The sequence below is a fragment of the Vidua macroura genome, chromosome 4 (assembly GCF_024509145.1).
Source record: "Vidua macroura isolate BioBank_ID:100142 chromosome 4, ASM2450914v1, whole genome shotgun sequence".
Taxonomy (NCBI): domain Eukaryota; kingdom Metazoa; phylum Chordata; class Aves; order Passeriformes; family Viduidae; genus Vidua; species Vidua macroura.
Window position 1 is genome coordinate 31,088,600 of NC_071574.1, and position 20,231 is coordinate 31,108,830.

Here is a 20,231-nt window from a genome sequence, read left to right on the forward strand (position 1 = left end):
CCCAGGAGAAGGGCAGTGTTGCTAAGCCTCACAGAAACACTGGCTGTGTCTGTAGCTGTGTCCTTTGCTGGACACTTACCCCGAGGCTCTTAAGGACCTAGAGGCTTCAGGGCCTGGGGGAGGGGGGCCGTGGCACAGCCTCAGGAGGTCCTGGCACACCCTGGGGCAGCGGTGCTGGCTGTGCCGTGGGTGGACTTTGCTGGAGTGCTGGCCTTGGGGTGTTTGTCCCAGCTGAACCCTCCCCAAGCAGGGAGAGCCACCTCAGCCTCAGGCCAGCAGATGCCCCCAGTGCAGCAAACAGCCTTTTTCACAAGTCAGTGTGGGGCTTGCTGGCTGCATCAAGTGCAGACAACTCTCCTTCTCTCTGTCGTCACTGTTTTCCCATAGGAGGGGAAGCAAAGCAGCAGATGTTCAGAACTGCAGGGTGCAGGAAGCTGTGGCAGGCACTGTGGTGGGAGTGGTGGAGGACCCACCAGTGCCCCATGTCACTGATGCCTGTGGTGGGGAAGTGATATTGGTGTCACAGGGAAGATGTCCAGGTGAAATGCTGTAAGCTGCTCTCCAGCATATCCTGTAGGTGGAAAGAACCAGTAATGTCATGAAAAGCAGCCTGGGGAAACTTTGCCCAGGAGAGCACCAATGTTGCTTGATTTTTTTTTAATATTGTTGCCAGCAGTAAATTCCATGCTCATCTCTGTGCTGGGAAGTTTCCACTACTCTGATACCTGTGGGATGCTGTTAGCCACATTGGAAGTGCATGCCGATTAGCATCACTGAGGAAATTAAAGTTCTCAATGTGCGTATGTGGCTTAAACTACATTGCAAATTGAATTAAATTCTCAAAAAGTCCTGCCAGAGAAGACAGTATTTTATTAAATCCCAGCCTTGTGAGCACTTTTATATAGGATTGCAGAGGAGAGCTTTAAAATGGTCCTTATGGCATTTTTAATGGAAGCAAGTGTCCCAGGGCTGGTTCAAGGCAGCTGGTCCAGTGTTTCTCTTTTTGCATTGGCAGGAATACATCACTAATCTGAAAGCTGTTGAGAGTCTTCTAGTGATGCCTTTTTTCCATGTTTGTGTTTTGTATTTTCTGGCTGAGTTAGACCGTATCCTGTAAACTTACTTATTGTGCTTCGTATTCATTGCAATGACATCTACTGTGGAAGGGAGGGAGAAAGTTTATTAACCACAGGCTCACCTCCTGCTGACTGCAGTCAGAGATGGCCTGGGACAACACTTTCAGCAGATGTTTCTGCTTTATAGATCAATGGAAACTTTACAGAGATATTTCCCTCTTCAGTCCAAAAGCAAATGCCAGCAAGTCAGAGATCCACTAACTTTGTGCTGGACAGCAATAATTTTATTTGGTTTTTTAATATTTTTTTAATATATGCACAAGGTAGCTAGCAAAAACTTGTCTTTAACATTGCTTTAAATGGCATTTCTTAGAGCAGTAAAGCTGCTGCTCTCCACTTGCAAGGAGCAGTCCTGCTGTCTTTGCCTGCAAATGAAACATCAGTGTAGGCTACAGCCTGGCAGAGACAGGCATGCACAAGACACAAACAATCAACCATCATCATTAGTTGGTATTTTCTGGTTCTGAATCTCCATGGACTCTATGGAACAAATATGTACTTCAAAGGATGAAAGAGAAATATGCCATTTTATCCACACAAAGGGGAGAAATGCCTCTTTCTTTCTGCAAATTATCTTCTTGTTTTGTCAAGGAGGAGCTGACGGGAGAATAAGGGATAGGGATTGGGGGGAAAGGAAACGTTTAACATCTGTGCCCACTCATGAATCCACAGGGATGGGAACACATGACCCCTTTCTCAGCACAGCACTCCTGTTTGCTACAGCTTTGGGTGAAGTTGTTCCCAAGCAAAGCGGAAATAAGTACTTTTAATATTTTGGCCAAGAAACCCCATCTATGCTTTCAGATCACCAATGTGAAACCAGCATGAAATGGGTACTCTCCAGGACTTATCTTTGTCTCATACTTTGCTGTTTGTGTAAAGGAAACAAGATAATTGTGACTGAAGGAGCTGCTTCCTTTCCATGTGCGTGTGTTTGCGGCAAGAGTGATGGCATCTGTGGGAAACAGACTTATACATCCCACTCATGTGTTACAGAGACAGGGAGAACTCTTGGCTCTACAGATGTCTGTAGGAAACTGTGAATTTAGAGACACATCTTTTAGTGATGGAAACCTCAGCTGTGTTGAAAACCCAACCGATATTTCAGTGGTAGAAAAATCAACTGTCCTGTCAAGAAAGACAAGTTACCAGGAGTATTTTCTGTAGCAGCAAGTAACAAAATAAACTCCACTGATTGCCTGCCATAAGGGATCTAGAGATGTTCTCTGACTGAATCAGGCCATAGCTGGAGATATTTAATGTTCCTCTCATGTTTAGAAATCTGTGTATTTGGTGGGATATCTGCATGAAGAAACTGCTGTGCTGTCTCTGAGCATCATTTTTTCTCAAAGACCCCAGAAGCACGTGCACAGACTGCACAATAACAAGAGTTTCCTATAATTCGCTTGGCATTTCTGTGTTGGGTCAAAAAGTCCACGAGGCCATGAAGTTTGAGAGAGAAGATTTCTTTTAGTGGATGACATTTAAGTGCCCACTATTGCGTAACACAGTGGTCAGTCCAAGCAAGTCATGCCAGAGACTTGTAAATGCACAGTTGCCTTGTCCTTACCCAACTAAGCTTCATTGTTCTAATAGTATTTAACAAGCACCATTGAAAGGATATGAAAAGCTTCTCCTTTGCTTGTTAATCAAAGTAACCATGATCATCCAATTTACATTCTGCCTACTCCTTACTTCCCCATGAGCACTGGGCAGAAGTAAACAATTTAGTGCTGTGGGGAGCTCAGGCTAATGCAATTATCCTTTCTGGTTAAAATTTCTGTAGACACATTCCTCATCTTCCTCCTGCCTAAGGTCTGGGTAAGATGCTTGAGATAGTTATTTCACAGACGTGCAGAACCACCTCTGGTTTCCTGTACAGATGTACAGAATCATTTCCAGTGCACAGCAGCAGCTTTCAGGATGGCCCATTGTGTTTTATTATTGGCTTCTCTTTAAATATTTCTTCATGCACCAGCAAGTTCCTGAGCTCACTTTCTAATGGCATAGGCAATCTTGATTTCTCATTACTTTTCAAAAATATGTCTGCAGCTGACAGCCCATATGCCCCTTTTGTTATTTTATAATTTGAGAGTACTACATATAGATCTGAATACCTCTCCCTCTCCTTTGCCAATAGATGCTTTATTACACTGATGGCTTTGCTCAGTGGCCCATCATGCTGGTATAAAGGGGACTTGCAGCCATGTGTCTGGGAGTTCACTGCAATTTATTTAAAACTCTGGATCACTGGTGGCTGCAACCTATGGTCATGCACCATTATGTGAAGAGTAACATTCTTAGTACAGCAGCTCCTTGTTTAGTGGTGCTGTCTCCTGCTAATCCTCTCTCCAGGAATGAGGGGCTTTGAGCTGTGTGAGGAGGCACTCAGCCCCTGCGTGCTCTGTGCCAGGAGATTGGAGTGTGTCACTTCCTCATGCTGGGGCTTGAGGTATAAAAACAGGGCCTATCCCTGTGAAAGTCTGTAACAAGAGAGCATCCTAAGGATGGCTGGTTGATCTCCCCTCCCTGCCTTACTGGGAAGGAAATTACAATTTTCCTTGTGACGTAAAGATGTGTCTCTTGCTCCCTTTGGCTGGTACTGCAACCCTTGGAGGAGGAGGACTCAGCTGTTCCATTCACTAGGGGCCACTGCAGCATCACCCACCTCTGGTGTTTTTACCTGCATTTTAGAGTGTTGCTCTAGAGACTGTGTTTCTGACTGTGATCTCTCTTCTAGGTTTTTTATTTGATATATTAATATTCTCTCTTAATAACAACGAAATCTTCACTGTTCCCAGGGCAAGTTTGTCACACTCCTTTCAGCAGCAGCAGTAGGTGACATAGTGTCCTTTCCAGCTGTTATAAGCAACCAGGCCATGGAGACATGAAACCTTTGATACCCAAATGCCATAGTCAAACCTTGTTCTCTTTTACAACACACTGACACTTTTATTAGACTCAGTGAGACTTAAACTCGTGCTTTAGGAAGGACCTCCCCAGTACCTCTCATAGAAGAGTCCAAGGGCTTCTCTGTTTTTCACTTACTGTTTTAGCTTTGAGGGCTGAACTTCTGTAAATTCCTCTGACTAACTACCTCAGACCTTCTAATGCTACCAGCATTTTATGGTCCTGTCTGCAGAGATCCATTTTCAGACTCTCATGTCAAGTAGCTGGATTAAACATAAATTTCCTTTTTTCATTTGTAATTGTGAGGGATGCCTGTCCTTTTTTACCTGTCTCTCCTGGTGTACCTAGAGTGTGATGGTCTTAGTCCTGATATCTCTCTGGCCCTTTTGCTCTGTTCATTTTTCTCCTAGGAATGTATTTATATTATGCATGTAGGGAATTTTTAATTTTTCAGCTTTAGGTCAGCACTCTGTTTCTTTTCAGTCTTGTGCAGAGTCTCTACCCCTGATATTTTCTCTCTGATCAAAACTTCATTTATGTAAACCTTTGCAGGCTTTCCACCATCAAAAATGTAATGTGTTCATTCAAATAATCAAAGCCATTGAACTTTCAATTCCTGTAGAGTAGAGGTCTTCTCCTTTGCTACATGAACACAAATCTGTGCTCCATTTGTGCACCAGAACCTGCCAAAACCTTGTATCAAGCACAGGGAAAACATTTGGTGTGAACCATCTCCCCAGAGACTTCTCCCTTGAGAGGGGAAATTCAATTTTTTCTGTGTTACATTATTTCAATAATCTATATATTTGAGACTTCTAAAGGTTTAGCCATGTTTCTGCCCCTCTGCAAAGTCTGCACGCACTGCTTCTGCTCTCTCTCTGCCTCCTTGCCTCTCCTTTCTCCATTTGGTAAGACCTGTGTTTTCACTATTAACACACTGTTTTCTGTGGTTTTCCTTGTAATGTTAATGTTAGTTTTCCTGGCACTAGCCTAGTCTAGAACTTGAATGCACCAAGGAAATCTTATGATGGATCTGGCCTCTTTATGCAAATGCCAGCTCTCTGCTTAGTTTTTGCCTCAGAAAATGGATCTCCATGTACAATTCCTCCTGAATTCAGGTTATGCATACCTTTCTGAGCTGAATGTCTTCAGATGGGATCTGTGGCTCTCTGGGGTGGCCAGAGCATTATGAGATTCAGTCTTGGAGCATGCTGGGATCCCCAAGTGTCCTCCTGTGGTACTCCCAGCTTCACAACTTAATACTCTCAGACACCTGAGAGTATAAATGGATATTTTTCAAGCGGGCAGGCTGCCAGTTTTATCTGAAAAAGTGTGGATTTCAGTAGAGCACTGAGCATCTTCAACTAGGATTGTGCTTCTGGCTCTGTCACTGTTCATTTTTGGATATAACACCTTTAACATGACTCAGCTGCCTTATCCATAAAATGAAGCTATCAATCTCATCTTATTTGTACAGTGCCCTCAATCTTCATCTTATTTGTACAGTGCCCTAACCAGCAAAGGAGTTGTGGCACTGCAGAGCTAAGTTGACTGAAATGGGTGAGTTATTTTTGCTGAAGCTCCTAGCTTCTCAAAAGCCTGAGCTAACTGAAGCAGTAGTTAGACAACTGGAGAAGTAACTGGATCAGGAGCTATATTTATGAACAGGCAGAGGCATATTACTCATGTGAATAATTAATCTGACAAAGACATAGTTTGCATCATTTTCTTAAAACAATGGACTGTAAATATTGCAGTCTGCTGAATTATTTGAGGGATGAGTCAGTGCAATTTAAGATCTAATGATTGAATTCCTTACTACCAGACACTTATTTGAACAGCACCAGCTGCTGAATGAGTAGGTTCACACTCACTCCAACTGGAAGTTGCCTTTGAGTACTGGCTCAAACATGGCTGACAGAAATCTGGTCCTTCCAGGATCATGGGCTACTTGGCTGTTGTTGCAGGCAGTATCTCACCAAGTGTTAACTGTTGCAGTAAAACCTGTTTTAAAGAATGGAGACTTGTGGTAAAACCTTGCCTTTTTGCTCTAGGTAGCTAAGTTGGCTTGGCTTGGTCTTTGTATGACACTAAAGCTCAGGTATGTGCAGTAACTTTTACTCACATAACATTTCTGCTCACAGTGAACTTCTTTGAGCTCCACAACAGCTAGCCTTCATAAGGAATCATTCTGAATTTAGCTTAGCACCCTTGAAAACTTTCAAACCCTGTGTTTGTTGGTTCCTGGACCCTTACTATCTTCTGGTTAAATAAGCCTTTGTGGCAGAATAGTGCTTCATAGTATCTGTTTCAATGTGTTTGAATGAATGGCTTTAGTAGTTTCTGAATGTTATTCTTTCATTCATAGTTGCAAAAAAGTGTCTGTATCTCATGGGAACAGTGACAACCACTCCTTTCTGTCAACTCCTCTCTTTTTCCATTTGATTTCACAAGATGAATTGAGTCAGTGCACTGAATGGCCATCTGGTTTCTGTAGGACCTGCTGGAAGTGTCTCAGAAGACTGCAGTTATGTTGAGTCAATTCTCTGGGGGGAGAACAGCATCACTGGTAGACAGGACCTTGCTGGGGGCTGCTGCAAGATGTGGCTCTGCATCCTGTTTTATTTCTTTAGAGAGATAATGTTTCAGTGAGAGTAACTATGTCTTGTGCGCCTCAAGTCCCCTTGATCATGACCAGATCTGTGCTCCCCTCCTGCTCATGGGAGGGGGTCAGAGCTGCTCTTTCACCTGGTTGGTTGAACTGCATGGTACAACCCTCACAGCTTGGGCAGATCCACCAAAGCTATTTGTTCACATCCACTTGATTGTTAGCAACTTCCTGTCTGCGCCGCCCTTCCCCTTCCAGACAGCAGGGAAGGCAGAGATGGTCACCCTTACCAGAGAGGAACAGGTTGAACTCTCATGAGTTCCCTTGGCTGGGAGAGGAATGCCAAGCAGATATTTCAAATGGAGAAAGTAGTATGGGATGACGAGGACAGAGAATTTCTTAGAAAAGAGAAATTCAGTCAGATAACATGGAAAAAGAGATGGGAAAAAAAAAAAAAAAAAAGTGTTGGAAAAAGAGGGAGTAAACGGCTTCTTAAATGCAGCTGGCAAGGCTAAAGACTCTAGTGTCTTCCCAGATCTCTGACTGCCTTTGTGTTCATCCTGGAAGTAATTCCTTTATGACCCTGGTTTTCGGGATTCAGTTTTGGTGCACCAAATTTAGATTTTTCAATCTACCTTTTTCATCTCTGGGTTAAATAGAACTCAAGATATGGTCTATTATGCGGCATTTGGAGTTAGGGAGGGGAAGACCCACAGGGAATCATAGGCTGGTTGCTCTGTTAATGTGCTGCCCCCTTACTTACCCACAGATTGTCAGTGAAAATAATGGTATTCAGCTCTGCCATGGCACAAAATACAGAATTTCAGGACTGAAATTACTGTCCTTAAGTGAACGCTAACCATGTGACCAGACAAAGGAATGCATTTGCTTGGTCAGTAAACATCTTTTTAAGATCATTAACATAATTTAGCCTCCAGTTTTTCCTCACCAGGCAGATTTTATTTAGTCAATACCAGAATGATTATAGGCTGTGCTGTTTTGTTCTGCACAAGACCACTGTTCTCCATGTTACTGTGCTGGAGCTCTTCTTAGGGGTGCTTGAGGACAAACCCAGGCACAGGGCATGAAAAAGTTCAGCTGCTTTACCGACATTGTAGCACCCTCAGCAACCTACTCGGAAAGCTTAAAGCTGACTTTGCATTTTTGGCCTTGATCTCTGGCACTAAAGTTAATTGGGATAATTCAGAGTTCACACCCATCTCCCTGAGGATTTGGTTTAAAAATACATGTAATGTGAGTTTTAAAATAATTTCTTTTGATTGGAACTATTTGGAAATGTTTCTCTCCACTGGTTTTAAAAGGTGTCATTTTTTCATGAATGCTGAGATGTTGATTAATAAAATTCCGAAAGCATTAACTCAATTGAGTGAACTCCAACTTTTCCTTTTTTATTGTTATGATTTGTGAAAATAAATGCAATAAAAAAAAAATCCCAGCAGCTCTGTTAAACTGTATCCTCAGCAGTCTCCCTCCTGATAGCCTTACCAGATGTTTTACGATGTTAGACACAGGGCTGTTTGCTCTTGGGGGAAGGTTGAGCACAGCCTTGGCTTAGCACCATCAGGCTTCAGCTGGTGACCCTCTGTCTCAGGCACCTTGGACACCAGCCTGTACCCTGGTTAGGAACCAGGTGGTTTGGTCTCTGTGCTTTAAGGACTTCCCAGGGAGGAGCAGCAACCTTTGGTTGCCCTCTTCCACCCTCCTAATGACAGCTTGTAGGACATGGTGCTCAGGTCCATCTTCTTCATATCCCATAATTTCTGAGGCTGGTGGATGGAGGCTCTGGCTGTACCAAATCAGGGCCACCTCCCATGCTAGGATGACTATGGCCACCCAATCCTGAGAGACCCACCAAGGGAGAACCCTCTCCCTGGAGGCTGAGCTTCTGGTTTTCTTCTTCCCAGGTCTGCTATGGGTTATGCCCGCTGAATGGAGCTGGAAAGGCTGCAAGCCTTTCTGTTTGGAAGGGACGAGGGGGGCTAAGGACTTGGGAGGCGGAGGCAGGGATGGCTCATGCTCCCAGCTGCTGACCAGGAAAGGATTTATTGCCCTGGCTGTGTTTGGGACACAGAGCGCTCAGAATAGCCATCCATCCTACACGTCTGAGTGAGCTGCCATGGGAGATTCATTTGTAAGACGGCCTTCCTTCTTCCTGAAGATTCTTTCTCCTTTATACTGTGAAGGCTAATATATTGTTTAAATTAAAGTGGGCCTGGGGACTGAAGACAGAGCTGGTTACTGAGTGGAATAGACTGATGAGGAGTGGGTAATATATTTAAAGACTGTGTAGGAGCCACTAGGGATGATACAGTCTGATTTATTTGATTTAGCATAATTTATAGTACACTAGACTATGTTGTGATTCTTCAGGATTTTTATCAGGAAATTTGCATTCAATATTTAAGTATCTCTGGGCAGAAACATTTTCATTCATTTATTATTTTGGCTTTAAACGTATCATGTACCAAGAAGAATTTATAAGTGTATGAAGGTTTTTAATAAGTTCAGATAGAAAAGGAAAAAAGTTTGAAATCTAAGATCAACAAGGGAATGGGATTCCTGCTTCACCCTTTCCCATGGGCATGGGTGGATTTGTTAAAAAAAGGCAACACTATATCTGCATTAATTTAGCTTTTTTTTTGTCATTAGGATAGAGCCAGCCTTGGTAGATTCACTGACATCCAAAAACTAGTGTCTTATCTGGTGTAAATGGGGACTGAACCTCTCTGCTCGTGCCCACTAAAAACCACAGATGTGGCCTGTTGTGCACCACCTTCTTTTCTGAAACGTTCCTTGATTTTCAGGCTGGAATTTTGCTTAGTTTAATAGATGATAGTCCATTTCTTTGATGCTCTAAGTATGATTTTTCCATGGTAAAAACATTGTATTTTTTAAGTTAGGCTTCTAATAATTTCATCCCTTTCAGAGATCACCAATAAATGAAGACAATTCAGGTGAAACTGGGTCTGTCATTAGGGCGAAAGTGCTGTGGCACAAGATCAGGTCTCTGAGCACCACATCAGGAGAGACTCCATTGTTTTTCCTGGAAGCTTAAACATTTCCACTAGAACTTTTCCTGGAAGTTTAAAGTTTCTGTTTACCAGAACAGGAGGGTGAGGTAGAGTGGCAGTGCCCAGTTTGTGCCTTGCTGAAATACTTCATGATACACTGAACATATCAGCAGATGCCATATTCAAAGCATCTTAAATGTTCATAAAAGGATCTCGTTCTAAAATTTGTGACACATCATGGTTTCAGCAGCTCTGCCAGGCCTTCTCCTAATGTGATTTACTTCTAGGCATGTTCCATGTTTTTGTGGTTTGCATCTCATTAAAGCATAGTGGACTGCAGCCCCTGAGCCCTCAGCCTTAAGGTGTTCAGTTGAGAAAGTCGAGTCCCTGGTGATCTGCAAATTGCAACACTATATAAAACCTTTGCTGACAGTCAAGCACACTTGAGTGTTTAAAGTTTTAATAGGCTTAGAGTTAATTCTGGAGTCCACCAACATTTGCATGCATCTGTAATTTCAAGCACCTCTTACTTGGTTGATTTCATACCTGAAAGTGTTTTTGAAACTTTGGCATGTCCATGTAGAGTTTCATGATTCATTTGTGTCTTCATGAGCTGCTTCAGTTCTTTTCATTTTGTTTCTTACTTTTTTTCTTCACCCCTTTTCCCCACTGGAAGACATTCTTAAATACTTAATCAGGACTGTGGTTTGGAATGCACTTTATCACACACCTTTTCTGTGCCAAAACCCTTTGCACACTCTATTAAGGATAACTTTCCACATACTGATATATTTATTTGTGAAATGGCTTTTAAAGACGGTGTAGATGGTGGAAGGCAAAGTGTGATGGGCCAAATCCACATTTGGAGGGAGCCCTGCCCCTTTCTCACAGCTTACACCCCTGCTGTGGAGGCAGGGCTTGTGATCCTGCAATCTCTCCCTCCTGCAGTACCAGCAGCGCGGGCAGGGCAGCGCCACACTGTTTTGAGGGGAAAAGCGATGGACTGGGACCTGTGGGGAGGAAGGTGTGGGTGGGTGTGCCCCATTTCTGGTAGGTCCCTGAGGTGTCATTGGGTGCCTGATTTCTGGCCAGGGACATTTGTTTCAGCTGGGAGGATCCTGTTGAGAAAATATAGAACAGTTGCCTGGAGGCAGAGGGAGAACACTTGAGGCTTCCAAAAAACCTCTTTGTACCTTTGCCCTGGACAGCCCTTAGGAGCTGGGCTGGGAGCCGCCGTGCTGGTTTATTGTAAATAGAATAGTCAGTCTTCCTTGCATGTATGAACCTTTTACTTCCTGGCAGCTCTTGTCAAAATAATCCTGTTTTCCTCAACACATGTAAGTGTCTCTGGGCTCTTGAGAAGGCTGAGTGCCTGTGCTTGTCTCTTCAGGCAGCTAGAGGTGGCGGGGGCACAACAGTGACGTTGGCTACACTGGCAGCTCTCAAAACTTCCCACGTTATTTATATTGTTCCAACCCCCAGAGTGCTTTGATTAGATTGGAATCCTAGCTTTATGGGGGGATTTTTCCTTTCTCTTTTTTTTTTTTTTTTTTTTTTTTAAGAAATTTCTAGCTCTTGTGGCTGTGGTAAAAGGAGCTTTGAAAACATGCTTTGGATATACTAAAATCAGAAAGGGAACAAAGACCTCTGCTGGGACTGTGGGGCTGGGACATGTCTTTTTTAAAACTCCAGATTTTTTCTCTGATTTGCAATAGTTTCAATCCTTTTATGAAGTTTTTAGCAGAGCTGTGAGGCCATGGCAGTTTGCCCAAGGTGACATGGCAGGAAAGGAAGTGAAGAACAAGGTCAAGGTGTCCTTGCCACATGCTGTGCTTCTGCCTCGTTGCCTCACACGGACATTTCCCAAGGGCTAGGCTGGTGCGGGCCATGGCCATGATAGGAACAGCTGGCAACAGAAAACCAAAGAGTTGGAAAAGGAGTGCTTGCATATCATGGCAGGCTAGCTTGCTTCCACATCATGTTTCCTCCCCAAAACATTGTAATGGTGCATTTTCAGTGTGGCAAGTTTTGGTACCTCCAACCTTGTTGGCACATGCCAGCAAGACCCAGTGCAACAGTTCTGCTGCAGTTGGCAACTCAGTAAAATTTACCTTTTGGTAACATTAGTCTGAGAGCATGTGCACTTTGTTCCCCTCAGATGTCACTCCTTTCTGAAAGAGTGGAGCTTTTGGCATGCCTCATGGCTGAGCAGTAAAGCAGTGAACATACAACAAGATGTTCCAACCTCCTACAAATTAATGTGTAGGTATTACTTTGTGAAAAATAGTTAGATGTGAGCTGGAGAGACACTAATTGCCAATTGCTTGTGTTCTGCTGGCACTTGGTCTTGGTTTGCAGTTTTCCTATGGCAAAATAAGAGTGACTGATGCTATTGTATTTATGCTGGTTGATGTGACTGAGGCAGACAGCTCTTCTGGGCTGATTAAAAACATTTTAAACTGCAAAGAGACAAAGTAAAAGGTAAAAAAATATACAAAGTAGACTAAGCCCCATCTTAAAAAAATTATTAACTCACAAAGAGTAAATTTGAGTATGTTTATATTTATCTATCAGATATTTGTCTTCTATCTGATATTTGTCTGTCTAACATTTGGTTGATACTAAGAACTGGTGTCTACTCTCTCAGTAGAAATATTTTATTATTATTAATAACTACTTGTTAACTCTGGTATCTCTAGTATGCCAGGCACTCTGTAAAACCCAAGGAAAGCATAGTGTCTCCCCAGAGAGCTTATGCTAATCTATTCTATTCCAACAATATTTTTTTAGTGCTGTGTATAAATCATTCTTCTGGCAGTATTTAGTGCAGAGGTTTACACTTTCCCATTTGTGACAAACAAATTTGCCACGGTGAAAATACAATGCAGTTCAACCTAGCTGTATTTTATGGAGTTTCTTTTTGGGCAAACCGTTAAAAGACATTGCTGCAGAGAGGCCCTTAACACACATTTAACTTTGAAATCTGCCTAAGCACCATTAACTTTAATGGCCCTGAGCACAAGCTTCAGGCTAAGCATGTGCTGAAGTAATCTACTGATTGTGGACAGATTAGGCCCATAAAATTTTGGTGAAATGTGGTGTAAACCATCAGTGATGTTAAAATCCCCAGGGATTCTCTATGGAAGTGTATATCACATCATCTGTCATGAAGGGCTGTGTCCAGATGCTCCATCAGGCAGCACAAGCTGACCCTCCCATCCAGGACTATTTTTCCATTTGAGGGATACTGAAATCTTCATCAATCCTGGGGATCATTAGCAACATGGACTCTGTTTTGGTATGTGGAGAAGTGCTGTAGTACTACCCCACATATAGGAGAAATGACTCCTAAGAGAGCAGAAGAAATCATGCTGGTTAGTAGTGTGATACAAAGATTTGAGAAATAGCAGACACTCACTGAGTCTAACTAGAGCTAAATCTGTAGTTAAATAAGAGAATATAATGAAAAATAAGCAAGAAAAAAATTTAAAGTGCCCTAAAGAAAGAGTATAATCCAGTTTCAAGGGGAGAATAACTGAAAAAGTATAGTATTGGAACAACTTAAAAAAAATAAAGTAATACCTAATGAGGTCTATGGGGACCATTAATGTAGTGGCTTGATTCAAAAGGGTGCTTTGCCCACATTCAGAATCATGTCCAGTTCAGTCTTATTTATTTAACACCTGAAGTCAGCTTGCATCCTCTGTTGAACTGCCATCAAGAAGCACTGGAGATGAGCGATGTTGCCCCCCTGACTCTTTGGGAATCTGATACAGTGGATCCATAGTAACGCTTGCCTGATGGCAAAGACCTTTTGATTCTTTGCTCAGTCACTGCCTCAAAATTACCCCATATGGGCCTTTTGTGAGCCTCTGGGGAGTCAGAGACAGAAGTCCTTCCTAACAGAGAGAAATATCTGTTTTCCACAGGACCATGGTACAAAAAGTTCTGTACAGAAAATGTGGAGGTAGGGAGCAAAATCAACTACAAGCTGCTTGGTTGGTTCACCACATCTCATATGGCTTCACCCTAAATTTCTGAAGAGATACCACGGACTGAAGGGATTTTTTTGTTCTTCTACAATACCAGACCTTTTATCTTCAGAATAAATTTGAGTGGGCTTTAGTTTTTCATTATAGGGAGCACAGGCAGAAGTGGACTGTTTCTTAGGAAACCATCTAAGTTGGATGGTTTGGTGGATCTAAGCTGTGCTGGATGTTATGGAAAAGCAATATTAAAAAAAAAAAACAACAACATAGCAGATTCTCTTTAAGTTTTATGAATGGCTATTTTTTTGGCTTATGCTTGGGAATTAGGTCAGGTTGGCACAAACTGTTCACTGAAAACTTTACTGAATGCATGAAAGCCCTCAGAAGAGAAAGACTGCTGTAAGACCGTGGCTGAGACGGAAGGGTGAAAAAGCAATTTCTACCCCTCTGATGTAATTTTTTTAAATTTAAATACTCACAGACATAATTATAAGTACAACCACTTGGAGTGAATAGATGTGTGAGGGCAACTGCATTCATTTGTTGTGAGACTCTCTAGAGTCAGGAGGCTTCAACAATTAAAGTCCTAAAATCCCAAAGCAGTTACATAGTGGTTCCTTTGTTTTGAAACTCAGTGAAAGTCACCTTGTTTTTCTATTTGGAATATACCATCATAAAGAGGAAATCTTCCAAAAATTAGTCAACCACAGCATGACTTTGTGGACTTGCTTTAACTTGTGTGACATGAAGAAGAGTATGATTCATGTCCTCAAACAGCTCTGTTGGATTGTAAAATTATTTATTAAACAAGCAAGAAAATAGTTTATTTAGAGTACTAATGACAAGATTGACAACTGGAAACCAGTAAGAAAGAAGGGAGCAATAAAACACTAGGCAGCCAAATTATTGTGGCTTGATATATCTTGTCTCAGCTTTTCTTTGATTTTCCCAAAAGAAGTTGTCAGTGACAATAGTAAGGCTGTGAACAATGTAACAATACAATATACTCATGCCAAAATGTAAATACAAAAGAAATGTTCTAAAATACACTGTATCAAATTATCTGCAAGAAGCAGAAAAAGATGAAACACATTTTCAGTTCCTTGGAAACACAGAGAAAAATCAAATGCAGAGCTTAGGAGTTTATCTTTACATGGGTATAAATTCCTCATTTAAAATTTGATCCTAGTTATAGAAGAACAAATGAATACTTTGATGATGATATGATGGATGGGGTTTGTGAGTGATATGTTTCATCATGATCCCAATAAAATGAATAAAAAATTCCCCAAACTCTGAATATCTCATGCAACTCTTTCTCTAAAACTAAAGGTAAATGAGGATTTTCTAATGAATTTTAAATTCCACAAATGGGAGCTTTTTAGGATCAAGTTATTCGGTGAGCATGTACTATGACATTTTTATAAGGCTGTCAGATATGGGTCTTAATGCAAGAGGTTCCAATCCCCTTGTATGGACAATAACTCTTCATTAACCCTGAATCAACACAGGCACTAGAGAGAATATGGAGGGAGGAGAAAAAAGTCTTAAGCCAATGTCCCACCCTGTGTGCCTATGTATAAAGCACAAGAGACATAAACACCTTGCCTTACCTTGCCTTTGCCTTTCCTTGCCTTTGCCTTTCCTTTGCCTTTGCCTTTCCTTTGCCTTTCCTTTCCTTTCCTTTCCTTTCCTTTCCTTTGCCTCTCCTCTCCTCTCCTCTCCTCTCCTCTCCTCTCCTCTCCTCTCCTCTCCTCTCCTCTCCTCTCCTCTCCTCTCCTCTCCTCTCCTCTCCTCTCCTCTCCTCTCCTCTCCTCTCCTCTCCTCTCCTCTCCTCTCCTCTCCTCTCCTCTCCTCTCCTCTCCTCTCCTCTCCTCTCCTCTCCTCTCCTCTCCTCTCCTCTCCTCTCCTCTCCTCTCCTCTCCTCCCCTTTCCCCTTTCCCCTTTCCCCTTTCCCCTTTCCCCTTTCCCCTTTCCCCTTTCCGCTTTCCCCTTTCCCCTTTCCCCTTTCCCCTTTCCCTCTGTTTTTATAACAAAACATCCCATTTGTATTTTTTTCTTACAGAATGCCCTAAAGTAGTTATGTTTTCCAAAACTATTTCAGTGAAAGCCCATGAATAGGTCTGCAGAGGTTCAAGCAGATGTTCAAGTGTCTGATCTCCTTTTCCTCAGTTCTGAGTCAGCTGAATAGGAGTCCAGCCAGTCAGCCTGGAAAACATGAACTTTATCCCCAAGTTAATGTCTCTGGACTCATGGCTGAAGCAGACAGCATGCTTTCCCAGGGAGGCTCAGGGTCACAGCTGTTACAATTGCTGGGTGTCTCCTAACTTAGGTAGGTGTACTAGAACTTATCTGAAGCACCAGAGGTTGCTTTGGTTTCAGAAGGGGAATGAAAATTTTACCCTCTAGCATTGTTTCTTAGTCTTCTCTGGACTACAGCCAAACCAGTTTGCAGGTGAAATTTTATTTCCCATCAAGACCATGGGCTTTGGTCACTACTCAAATACTCTCTTTTGCCCCTGTAAGCCAAAATATATATTGTTATACTGATACAAATATTTACTGTTTGATACATAATGCCCTATAGTCCTTCTGCAGTCTTTGATAAAGTTCCCTTTGTTGCTCTTGTTTTCCTAGCTAAGAGCTAGTTCAGGAAACAGATGGGTGATTGCATGTCTGTGATGCTGAACTCTGAGAGGAAGGTTGAATGCTCTGCTTTTTGTTCAATAGAAACTTGATCTGACATCATTGGGACTTTGCTTTTAGGGGGTTCTTTTTGCCTGAAGTAACCCACTGGCTTTCAGTGGGTCAGTAACAAAAAAAACAAGTAGTCAAAAAATTAATGTTGTGATGGTCCTCTCTTCAATCTCTAGCCTATAGATTTTTCAGCCTGATCTTACTTTTTTAGTGGCTATGTTTGCATGAACAATATGCCTATATCACTCCATAAGATCAACACCACACATAAAATGTGTACCCGAATTATTTTTATTCTTTTCTCAACTCAGAAGAAATTATTAGATTTTGTGCAATGCACTCCCACAACAAAAGAGTATCACAGGATCTTCTGATGAGTGAGTGTAGGAGGCTGTGACTTAAGTGAAATACATTTATTGGGATCATCCAGTTTAACTTTATGAGAGAGCTGGTTGTCTCAACCCTTGCTGCCCTTTCTTTTCTTAATGTCATGTAGCTAGGACATCTGGCAGAGGCTCAGTCCCAGTGCAACCAAGAACATTAACCCTGACTAGCCCAAATCACAACCAGGTTGTTCATTCTCTATAGCAAAAGAAATCAAGCACAATTTCCTAGTTGCCGATTTCTCAAGTACATGAAATAATTCTGCTTTCAATAAATATCTAGACCAGGCTGATTGCAACACCTCCACTCCAAAGAACCTTTGTGCTAATAAAAGAACATTTTACTTTTAAAGTTAGTCACTATTTCCTTGTGAGCAAGGGCATGGCAGTATGCCCCTATAAAAACTATAGCCAGATCTCATTTGTTCTGTACCCTCTATGGGTTATTGCTGTAATCTGTAACTGACAATGATTGCATCTTATGAATCCCTGAACAAATATTAATTTACAACATGTTCAGTTTTGTTAAACATCAAAGAGAGTAATTTATTAATTACATCAGCAATAATTTTGACTTCATTCAGGGCCATTTCTCCTGCCAGTCCAGGCTCAGACTCAGCATGTCAGCTGATAATTGCCTGCAGGCACCATATGATGCCCAAGCATCTGCCTTCCAGCAACGTGGATGTTTCTCTTTTTGAAGGCAAGGGGGCAGCTCACTCTCCACATTCCTGGGAGGAAGGCTTATCCCAGAGAAGGATAGACTCCAGAGGCATCTGCCTGGTGCTAACTTGACCTGCAGTACCCTCGTACTGAAGGAGAAAGTCCTTTCAGTGTGGTGGCCTCAGTGTGGTGCCACTCCTCCTTCTTCACAGGTACTTCACTGGCCTTGGAGATGCTGTTTTTGCATGTCTAAAGCAACCTTCCCATATGACTGCTGGAGAATGTGCTTGGCACTCCCCTTGTGGTACAGGTCTGACAACTCAGCCAGCAGCAACCACCTTCTTCCAGGTCACTGGGAAACTGGAACACCCTTGTCTAGTTCTTCACCATTTTTGCCTCCAAATTTGGCTGCTCTGAATCAAATTTGGTGCAACTATGTTCCACAGAGTGTAGGAAGCCCAGGGAAACACTGGGTGTACATCCTGAGCTGTTAACGTGGGATACCACTGAACTCTCCTTCCTTTTAGGGGACCACAGCTCTGGAGAGAAAACTTTAAGATAACTGATTTGGGTGTCATTGATTCACATGGTTTTCTTCTGCCTGGGCCTCCTCCCTCAGACATGTTCTATGCTTGCACCACATAGGATTTTATCTACCTTCTTCCTCCACTTTCTACCCCCCGTGATGGACATCCCACTCCTGGAGCAGCAGATATGATCTTAAACTGGTCAGGATGCTGTTATTGCTGGAATTTTGTTCTTCATTTCACATTTTCTCTGGCAAAGGGGGAAAAAGGCACTGGGGAGCACAGGGATCAGAACAAGACAGTGCTCAGTGTTACTGGTAAAAGTGTGAGAAGGGAAGAAACCCTTCTGCTATCAAGGATGCAGTTATGGAGATCCTTGTCAGCAAACTGTGTTACCACAGCAATGCCTTGTGAGGGTCACCTTCTGCAATTGGCAGCAGAGATACTTCCTACTCTCAGCTTAAGCATTACTTCATGTCAGTGTGTAATTGCACTCACAAAGTTTCTACACCAAAAGTGAGCTAAAAATGTCCCTCTGTCACAACTGGAGACTCTGGATACAGGAAATACATAGTCAAAATGTAAGAGTCCAGTTTATGGCTTGCCTGAATGTTTTATTGTCTTTAAAAGGCATGACAGCTGGTGTGAACTTTTATATCAGATATCATCATTCCCTGCTTCAAATATTTCCATGTGACTGGTTTTGGTTAAAGAAGGCATCTTGTTGAATTTAATTAGGTAGAAATACAATTTAAGGGCAGATAACACCCCTTCTTCTTACTAAGGAAGATGGCCTGGAGCATTGCTTTGTGCTGAAGAGTCTCCCTAGCATAGCTTTCTGGCTGAGAAAACAATGTGCTGCATCCAGGAAAAATATGAAGGCTGTATCTGTGCCTAGAAGCTGTCACACCGGTATCTTTATAAATTGCACTGATGATATGAAAACAAAGTGCCTTAATTTAATTATGTGTGTTTTCCTTGGTTAGTGTAAGATGAGTTCTGATGGGGGATATGAGGACCTTATCCTGTCAGACTGTCTTAAAAGGCAGAGGCAGAAGCAGCCCCTGTCTGCACTGCAGGGCCATGGGGTGCTCACCCATCCCCTCTTTGAGGATCCTGTACCCACAGCTTGAACAGTGACATTTTGGCTACAGCAACAAGAAGCAAAGGAAGGGACTGGGAAAAATATCTGAGTGGAAGACTTAATTCAGCAATTTTCTTTCCTTGGCTTCTTTCTTTGTGAACTGCCTGCGGGCAGGTAGGACTTCTTCCAGATGAAGTGGTGACTGACAGATGAGTTTCCTGGCCTTGCTGAGAGCTGCTCTCTGGGCAGACCCGCACTTGGACCCTTTTGGCATGCAAGGACAGCGCATCCTCCTGCCACAAATCCATAGGGAGAGAGAATTTGCCCTGGCTTGATGCTGCTCCCTGGGGTGGTGTAGGGGAAGGAGTGCAGGAACCTTTGTGCCACGTGGCTAAGAGGCTGCTGTGCCCTTACCAAGGAAGTAGATGCAGCTCTAGGAGGATCTAATGGTCTCTGACCTTTCTGCAGATCACACAGAGGAGGGAGATTCTTTGCAGCTGTGTATCTTGATATGAGGTACACCAAGCACAGAAATGCGCTGTGAAGAAAAACAAGTGCTTTCATTTGGCATTTCAAAAAATACAGAGAAAATGAGAGAAGAGACTGCAAAGTTTAGGAGAGTTGATTGCTGCCAGTGCACTTAAGTGGGAGACATTTGCAGTTAAGAAATGTATGAACTAAAAACCACATCAAAACATATTTGGTGATGCTCTGGTCTGAGCATATTGAGGAAGAGGTAGGACAGATCCCTGTTATCGTACTGAGCATCCTGGGAAATGGGAATTGCACCAAGTATCATGCACCAAAAATAGTAATATTTTTACAGGGTGTCAGGCACTGCACTCCCAGGCAGCGCTGAAGCAAATGACTGGGAGTAAATGGACAAGAAAACAAATGCTGGAAAGATAGCCATCAAATTCCTCTTGCTCCTTTCTCTGGCACTTAGTTTCCTCTTCAAAATGTTGACAATGTTCCTTAGACAGAAAGAGAATAGAAATGGAAAAAGTAAGTGGATAGACCGTGGTTATGGCTTATTTTCTTTCCCCAACAGGGGAGTATTGTGTAACAGAATTTTGTTCAAGTATCATTTTTATTCTTAAAATAGTTATTATTCTCCATACTTCATATGAAACAAGATCTGTGTTTTGGGTCCAACATAATTCTTGATCGGCTGTGAGGGGAATTTAAAAAAAATTATAAAT